The sequence below is a fragment of the Chenopodium quinoa genome, unplaced genomic scaffold, assembly GCF_001683475.1.
Source record: "Chenopodium quinoa cultivar QQ74 unplaced genomic scaffold, ASM168347v1, whole genome shotgun sequence".
Taxonomy (NCBI): domain Eukaryota; kingdom Viridiplantae; phylum Streptophyta; class Magnoliopsida; order Caryophyllales; family Amaranthaceae; genus Chenopodium; species Chenopodium quinoa.
In genome coordinates, this window is record NW_018744080.1 from 4419380 (window position 1) to 4427903 (window position 8524).

At 39.7% G+C, this 8524-nt stretch overlaps 1 long non-coding RNA gene across 3 annotated transcripts; it reads right to left on the reverse strand.

The window, feature by feature from the left end:
- Positions 1 to 218: 218 nt before the first annotated feature.
- Positions 219 to 4366, reverse strand: LOC110691582. Of its 3 annotated transcripts, XR_002505322.1 has the most exons (6): positions 4177 to 4366; positions 3820 to 4075; positions 2688 to 2822; positions 2108 to 2179; positions 1721 to 1805; positions 219 to 547 (listed from the first exon to the last, which is right to left on the reverse strand). It is a non-coding gene; the product is annotated as an uncharacterized LOC110691582 (long non-coding RNA). The 3 variants fall into 3 exon arrangements; XR_002505320.1 differs by having other exon boundaries at positions 3820 to 4366; XR_002505321.1 differs by lacking the exon at positions 2108 to 2179 and having other exon boundaries at positions 3820 to 4360.
- Positions 4367 to 8524: the final 4158 nt, after the last annotated feature.

Here is an 8524-nt window from a genome sequence, read left to right on the forward strand (position 1 = left end):
TATTCGTAACGGGTACCTGAAATGCCCGTTACAAATAACCCATTATTCGTAACGGGTACCTGAAATGCCCGTTACAAATAAGTTGTTATTTGTAACTGGCACCTGAAATGTCCGTTACGAATAATGTTTAAATTAGGCAAAATATTAGGGGTATTTGTAACTAGCAACCAGGTGCCAGCTACAAATACCCCTAATCTTTTTTCATTCACGAATAAATACGATCAACTATAATTAATATATACCAAATGCTGGTTTTCATGCCACAAACATATTTTCAATCATAGCATATACACCAAATTCAATTTACATCAAGAAGCTCCTTATAAACCAACAATATTGTAATGCTAAAAATGTTAATTAAATTTTAGTAAATAACGAATCATAGCAGCATCTAAATGCAGCAGTATCAGTAGCAACAAAGAGCAGCATTATTAGTAGCAAAACAGCAGCAACCAAAAGCTGGCTGCAGCAACTAAGAGCGGCAGCATACATTATAAAAGTTGAAGTACTTCTTTCATTGTCTATCTTCCTCCATATTTGTTCAAGCCTGCAAAAAAAGGGAAAATGAACAAACCTGGACTAAGATAGCAATATACCAAAACAAGCATCCCAAATTATATAAGATAGACATGTTTGGAACCGTTGTACACTTCCTTAAATCCTGAACAAAGTTATTTCAATCGTACCAATACGATAAGCATTACAAAAATTAATGAACATGATGTAAATTTTAAGAGTACCTCATAACATTTAATTTGTACTTGTATTTGTAATGGATCAAAAAAATAGATAGCTATTTATCTGCGAGGGACTATGTGAATTTTACAGAAAATAAAGTAAAACGAGGAACTTCACTAACTATGAGATAAAGGCTCCACCAAAATAGCCACGAGTTCTTGTTCATGCGAGCCAATGACTGTATAGCAACAAAAGATGAATATATACAGAGAAACTTAGAAACGCACACCTTTCAGCTAAGCAAAAGATGGTCAAGCAAGACTCAACATGTAATGGCTATTAGAATAAGTCTAGTACAATAATGAGTACTTACCTCAAGATCTACTAAAAAATAGTAATAAAGCTACATTTATATCATTAATGAAAAAGATACTACAAGCTAAGTTTCAAGGTCCAATATCTTGACAAAGAAAGGCAAGTTATTACTCATATGCAAGCTATTTTATCATATTATCACAGTAGGCATACTATTTCAGCATTGACCCTGCTTAAGCAACCAACTTCTTACCTACTATTTCCAAGTAATCAGTCTGCATGATAATGCTCCACACACACACACACACACACACACACACACACACACACACACACACATATATATATATATATATATATATATATATATTACATTATGGACTCCACCATTCACTAAAAAAGAGTGAAACATTTCATAAAAAAGAATTTAGGCGCTTCATCAAGAAGATTATGTTGCACCTCAGCTTCTCCAATGAAGTATATCAGTACTGTCAGAAGGGAAGCTTGCAATTTAGGATATATCATGTGCCAATGTGATTTATTACACTTCAAAACTAAGTATTTTTGTTATAATAACCATTGCCAATCTCCAATTCTATTTGTGAGTTAAAAATCCAATGCTCAGCTCAAAATTATGAGAGTAGGTTCGAATACAAATCAAACAAATTAAATGAGTTATGGTTTATGATTGATAATACATTTGTACGGGGAGATATGAAAAACTTACTTCATCGACACATTGGCTTTCAGCTACACCATTTTCATCCCCATTAGACAATTCTGTTTCCATCAATGCATCTTCCTGTATACTCCTGCGATAAAATAATAATAATTACTTTTATCCCTAAAAAACTAAAACTGAAATTTCCAATCACAATGGAAGGCCTGAGACCATGAGCAACTGGTCTTTTGAGACGTGTGTTACATCATAATCGATTAGAGATAATAGTAACAACATGGAACACATAGAGGACATAATCAAGTGCACAGTTCATCAGAGGCAAAAGGAGTTGTAATTATGCAGGACTACCAAAACAATGATCAGAAGATGCATGGAATTATTAGCCTATCTCTCGGCAGCAAAAAATAATAATAATAATAATAAAGGTGACACCTTGCTTCTCCAAGATGAGCACGAGAGGTAATCCCATTTTAATCCGGCTTCTTATGAGGCCATCCCTAGACCCTACAAGAGAAATTCTCACATGTGAGAGGTAATCCCATTATAACTTTTTCCACAAACCAGGAAACCTCGGCTTAATATAGCACCCCATTTTCTCAGATAAACACAACCATGATAGTGTGAGCCTAAAATCACCAAAGGGATCTCCATTTATTGAGATTCTAGCAACATATTGATTTCAAAAATCGCAAAAAATACAGTACTTTAAAAATAAAATGACAGTATATCTCACCCATCAGCTTTAATTTCAATAAAAAAAGTTTTAACTACTACCTAAGTCAATGTAATTCAGCATACTACATACTTAATTCTTGTAGATATCACTGTTATGAGCCAAGGAATTATACAAAGTCTGATACAATCATATTATGGCCTATTTTTCAAGAACAGAATTAGCAGAAGTTGATTCTCTCTATCAATCTTTATTTTTTATTGTATTTTATCCTTCAATCTACGGCTCCAGAAGTGATTGACTCAAATAAAAAGGTTGAGTGAGGATCATGGAACCTACCTTCTGCTGGAAACTCTTCAGAGTCTGCTATACAATTTCAAGAGATGGCTGGTTCAGATGTTGTTCCCTTCTTTCCTCAGAAACCTTTTTCAGAACAGCAACACTTGCCTCCACATTATCCAGGTATACTTTGTCCTGCAAAAATGAGCACGAAAATCATGTAAAGCACAAAAGATTTAATATATAGATGGAGTAACAAATGCTCCGTATGAGCTTATTATATAGATGGAGTAACAAATGCTCTGTATGACAATCATATTATACACAATTTTTTTAAATTTCAAGTTACATAAATTTATATACAAGCGGCAGAAATCAAAGAATCAAGCTACACATTGGAGTAAATTTTATGTACGAAGTATACAAATATAAAATCTAAAAGTGATTGATTAATAAAAAATTGAGTAATTTGCTGATTTTCCACTAAACAGGGGGCTCAATATATTGTTGATCATTGTTTAGATTACTATAACGAGCATAGACTACTAATTGAATCGTCTTGAGAATAAATCCAACTGCATTTGGTACCTGTTTAATGGCACCATATAATCAACGTGAAAATGAGGCTAAAACTATAAGTAAACGTAAAATAAAAATAATTAAGAATGACCTATAATGAAAAGTCAACAAGTAAATGAGACTATAAGGGACTGTTCTCTTCCGCTTAATTTCAATTCAATTCAGGCCCGATCAGTTCAGTTTAGTTCAGCTCTGTTCACTATATCATAAGAATATTGTCTTATTTCTCTTTTCATACTTTAGGTAGTCCATAAATGAATAATTCATACAAAGTAGTCAATTAATATCAACCATCAAATACAAAATCAAACCGCATAAGTGACATAAGATCTATTAATATATTTTGGAAAAACTTCATCAATGGTTGATCTTAATCCTACCTTAATTCTTAACAAATCAAATAAAATCCAATGAGATTAAATCGTGTAACATGACTAACATCACTAGATGCATAATTAAAAAAAATGGATTAAGAGATGAAAAGACACGTACCAATTTGAAGATCAAAATAGTTTCTAAGTTTCGATTCTATAAATAATCACAGAATTTGATCAAATAAATCGATTCAAAAGTATAAAAATCGCTTGAAAAAAAATGAGAGAAGAACAAGTACCATTTTCCCAGAAGATGGAAGCAGCGGTTGAACGAGGAAGAAGAGGAGAGAGAAGCAAGTGCCATTGGACTCCGGCGGCAGAGGAGGTGGCGATGAAGGTCCAATCGGATCTCAAAATTGAGGGTAAGAGAGCGAAGAAGAAATGAATCTCGCGCTCTCCAGTTTGCCTTAGAAACTATCGAACTCCAATCGTTATTTTAACCGTTTTTTTTTTTATCTCAATCAACACTAATTCAGTCTTCCAAATGTATCAAATCTTCAAGATCCAACAAAATTCATTAAAATAAATTCACAAAATCCCAAATGTAAGCTAAAAAAAATTGAAAACCAAATAGATGATTAAAGAAGAGATCATACATCAACGAAAAAATAAGGAAAATGAAGAAAATAGCTTGAATTTCTTAGTAGATTCAGAGTGAGCAGATTGAGTGATGAGAGAGAGAGGGGAGTGAATTTAGAGAAAGATGACTAACGACTATGTATTGAAACCCTAATACTTCAGTGTAATGGACTTTACTCCTGTTTTGGGTGTTTATGTCCCTCGGGAGAGTTACGTCACAAAGATTGGTCCGGCTGAGTTGTACCTGCAAAAGCAACGGAGACTCCGTGTGGTTGAAGCTCCGCCTCCGAAAATCAAGTTAGTAACTTGAAAAGAGATAAAAGTGCGAAAAATTTAATGGGATCTTCTCGGATTCGGAGATAAGGTTTTCTTTGATGAAAGAGAAAATAAGTGTACTAAATGATTGAATGTGTCCCTGATTTTGGGGAATTTCTCCCTATTAATTGAGTTGTTGGAAAAGTGCCCCTCCCTAGGTCACTCTGACCTAGATTTTATGGGCTACGCCGCAAAGTGTGGATTCCTCGGGAATTGGGCCCTTGAAGGCCGCAATTTTGATTATTCTCTAACGTTGCCACGTGTTAGCTGGTGAGTGGCCTATGGTGGCCTACAAGAGCTTCACACGTGGGCCTTTCTCACTGGTCCACGTGTCTAGGGTATTTTTACCCTAAACATTTGCCCCTCACAAGGGTGACGTGGCGGGCCACGTGACGCCTGTGACACGCGTCCCCCTGTGAGTGGTGAATAGTAATAACGGCTATTCACCTTCTGGGGTGTGACGGGGATATCTCCGTTTCACCCCTCTATAAATAGAGTTTATAAGCTTTTGAGATTTTTCAAGAGAGAGAAAGTAAGGTTCTAGTGAGAGATTCTCTAATCCCGTCTGCTTTAGGTTTTTCAAGATTTTCGAGTGCTCACTTACAACACCCGGTCACCGTCTGTTGCAGTTTTCAGAAAATTCAGAATCAAAGTAAGCTAACCGCCTGTACCCTCTTTCAACTTTTTCTTCTTTTTCATCTGGATACATTCTTGTTCCGTCTATATACATATTCTTTAAAAATAAAAATGAACTCTCGATCCACACATTCGGCAATGCCTAGGACATTCAGCCGGTCTCCCGGTACGGCTAAATCTAGAATAGAGGGTGCCTTTTCTAGACTCTCGGAACTGTTGTGCTCATCACCAAATCCGTCCCTCTTTGTGTTTGTGCAGGACACAATGGCTAGAGTTTAACAAACGGCTATCAAGCCAAGAAGACGGCGTGCTAGGGAAGTGCCCGCGGATGAGGTTGTTCCGGGTAGGGAACAAGAGGAATCGGAGGAGAGAAGTGATTCTGATGATGAGGCTCCCTCTTCCTTAAGTAATTCGAGCGTGAGGGAGGTAGACGATAAAGAGGCTACCTCCACTCACGGATCAGGAGAGAAGGCAGGCGGCAACGAGGCCGCCGAAAGATCGGGGGCAGAGGCATCTAGCTCCGATCAAGATGATTTTCAACTGACTACCAGTAGCCGGCCGAAGCTTCAGCACTTTCAGACCCAAAAAAGACCAGGATGCTGTCGGGTGACATCGCCCTGTTACAAAGCGGCTTTGAATCCTTTCAGGAGACGCACCCCTTTGAGAAGGCATGGGTAATTGAGGTCCCGCCTTGTGATGCGGTAATGGCCTGGGATGATGGGATAGAGAATGCTGACAATTACTTCGTCTTCTATGAGGCGGTAATTGCAGCCGGCCTCCGTTTCCCCCTTCATAGGGGTATTAGGAAAATTCTTAAGGGGTACGATGTAGGCGTTTGGCAGCCTACCCCAATCTCGGGGGTCAATATTTTGAGCTACATCGCCGCCTGCGAATTTCAAAATCTAGAGCCCAGTTTTTCTGCCTTCGCTCACATGCACTACATGAGCAAGGCCCTAGGCGGTCATGGGGCGTGGTATACTCTTACCACACTTCCCCAATACTTGATGTCCTTGGAAAAAGTGTCCAAATGGACCGGTTGGAAGTAGATGTTCTATCTTGCCTCCTCTCCAAGATTGAGCCACAACCGGATCCTGCGCCGGTTCAACAGGGAACCGGCTCTGTTGGGCAGGAAATGTACCCTTCCCCATCTCTCTTCCAAAGCTCACAAACAAATAATGGAGCAGGGATTTTTTTAGACCACGACTGAGCCCTTATGGGATGGGACTCACATAGTCGTGCCCAAGAACTGGATCCCCCATCTGGAATTTGTCAAGGATGAGGCATTCTTGTCCGCTTGTGGACTTAGCACAATGTTCACCAAGGGTAGACCCACTATACATCCGGGGAATTGACGCCTCTTATTTATTTACTTCGATTCTTTTAATTGCCTTATCTAACTTATTCGTTTGCTCCTTGTAGAAGAAGCGCTGAAAATGGTTGACCCGGAGAAGACGCGGGCTAAGTCCGCTGCGTTGCTGCGCAAAGAGCAGCTTCAAGCCAAGAAGGCTGTTGCTGAGACCAAGGAGGCAAAAAAGGGTGGGGTAAGACCGCCTAACTCCCTTTTACTTTATCTTTTCTCCAGCATTTTGCCGGCTATTGTCGTATTGACTCCTTCCTCAAAAGACCGGGTGATGAGTTAGAGAAGACTCCCGGTGCTAAGGCTGCCAAGAATAATCCTTCCCAATAAATTTCTTCTGCCAACATGGATCGTCCTATGACTGGGGGCAAAAATCCTGCAGCCATGAAGACTCTGATTGAAAACTCAGAGCGCTCAAAGAATGCGTCCTATGACTGGGGGCCAGCCACCCAATGTTGCAGCTGGTGAGGCAACGACTACGGAGGAGGATGCTCTAAAACCCCAGCCTCAAACCCAAGGTAAGAATTGGATTGAACTTCCTTAGCCACATGACTTTATGCGTGTCAAGACTAAGGTCAACCCTTCGGGAGGTTCAGTCAGCAGCCGACAACGAATGAGTGCCAACTACGCTGCATCCCTCTCACCAAATACTTCTTATGGTGTACATCTTACATCCGACGAGCCGGATCTTCCTAGGTTAGCAAAACGGATGGTGAGGACCCTCACCCGGTCTGAGAAGAACTCCGTACCTGATCAGCAGGTAGTGGATTTTAACCGAGTAATGAGCCAGCTGGTGGAGATAAGTTAAACTCAACTCAGTACTATTTTCAGTTTAATTTTGTTAAGTATTGAATTTCCCGACTAACCCCCTCTCTTTAGGTAATGATGTGGGTGGATGGGTTACGGGGCCTCTTCAGGCGGAAGCAAAAAGAGGTAAATGATGCCAAAAAGAGGGCCACTCAAAATCTCAACTCTGTTGAATATGCTAACTATATGTGGGATTTAAAGATTAAAGCAGTAGCGTTTAAACAGGAGGAGCTAATCCGGAACATGACGGCTGCTAACGATGATGCTAACAACCGGGCAAATGACCTTGAGCTACAATTGAAGAATGCTTAATCTGATCTCAAGGCATTGGAGGACGCTGATAAGGAGAACTCAAAGCTCCGGGCGGACGTTGCCCGGTTAAGGGTGGAGCTTGTCAACCTGAGGAGCCAGCAGCAGGATGAAATTGCTAAGGAGCAAGGCCGCCTGGTGGAGGAGAACAAGCGCGATAATGAGGCCTGTCTTAAAATTGCTTGGAGTCTCCTATACCAAGACGAAGACTTTGAGGTCTACAAACTTAGGTATGACTACTCCACTACGGTGTATGATGCCCAAGTGCTGGGAGAGGCAGCTCCACCTCTATTTAAAATCTGGGCAACCGAACTAGGATATGAAGTCTCAGATGATGATGGTGGGGAGCCAGCTGAGGGACAAGTAAATTAAACTTCCCAGCCCCAGACGCGTGACGCCAATGCTGAGGCCCAAGCAGATCAATCCCAGGAGCCTAATGCGAATGAATGAACCCTTCCCTCTGGTCATGACTAGCCGGAGAGGTAGCCCTAAGCCAGCCTCCCGATCTTTCTGCGGTAGTATGCAATTAATCTTATTTTTCGGCCTGTGTGCCGAGTATGTTGTAATTTTACCAACTATGGATTTGGGTTGATAATTTTCTTTTCTTATTCACCGGATGTATACCCGATTGACAATATTATTAGACTTTTGTGCCGATTATTTATGAAGTATTCCGACTTAGTCGACTTTTGCACATATTTGCATTTATGTTTAAATTTTAATTTTTGAATTGAAGTTTGAATATATACTGCAAGTCTTCACGCATTTTTAATATTTTCCCTAACTTATGAAAAGCATGCGACAGGTAGTAATCTGGCTGCTCTTGCCCCTGGACGGCTGTGTGGTTGGTTTCATTTCAAATTTATTGATTGGCTTGAAAACATTTGATACATTGAGAAGTATTGGATGTTTTAAGGCCAATAAATAACAATGGTGATTGG